We start from the raw sequence: 611 nt of genomic DNA on the forward strand, positions 1-611 counted from the left end.
CTACTTTTGGTTCCGCCAGAAACCACCCCTGTCCACAGAAACTTGAGTTTTAAGGGGTGGTCTTTTGAATCTGGCGGTCAGCGTACGATGGGCTGCCTACCTCTCAGGCGAACCGGTCCAAAAACGGGCGTACCTCACTTAAAATGGCCCGGCGGCGTGAAATTTCGACGCAGAGATTGAAAAAGGATTCAGTCTGACCAATCCCAACTACTTCCAGCGATTTTAAATTTTGTCATTTTCGGACAAATTTACAAAGGCCTTTATTCTTTTAGTAGAAATTGATGGGTCCGGATTTCGACGGAAAAGTAGTCGAATCGACAGAGGTGAACCAGGGGACCACAAAACTACTTTTGGTTCCGCCAGACACCACCCCTGTCCAGACACACTTGAGTTTTAAGAGGAGGTCTTTTGAACCTGGCGGGTATCGTACGATGGGCTGCCTAATAGACCGGCGGCGCGAAATTTCGACATTTCGAGCATTTCCAGCGATTTTCAATTTTTTTTATTTTCGGCAATATTTACAAATGCTATAAATTGATGGGTCCGGATTTCGATGAAGGAGTATTCGAATCGACAGGGGTGAACCAGGCACCACAAAACTACCTTTGTTT

General features: G+C 46.0%; 1 protein-coding gene across 2 annotated transcripts in view; it reads left to right on the plus strand.

Annotated features, from left to right (window-relative positions):
- The window catches only part of LOC113201756 (glucose-6-phosphate 1-dehydrogenase), a 10,196-nt gene that overhangs the window by 6,163 nt on the left and 3,422 nt on the right, over positions 1-611 (plus strand). The window lies entirely within an intron of this gene.

Source organism: Frankliniella occidentalis, unplaced genomic scaffold, assembly GCF_000697945.3.
Source record: "Frankliniella occidentalis isolate FOCC.00 unplaced genomic scaffold, Focc_3.1 Scaffold348, whole genome shotgun sequence".
Lineage (NCBI taxonomy): Eukaryota > Metazoa > Arthropoda > Insecta > Thysanoptera > Thripidae > Frankliniella > Frankliniella occidentalis.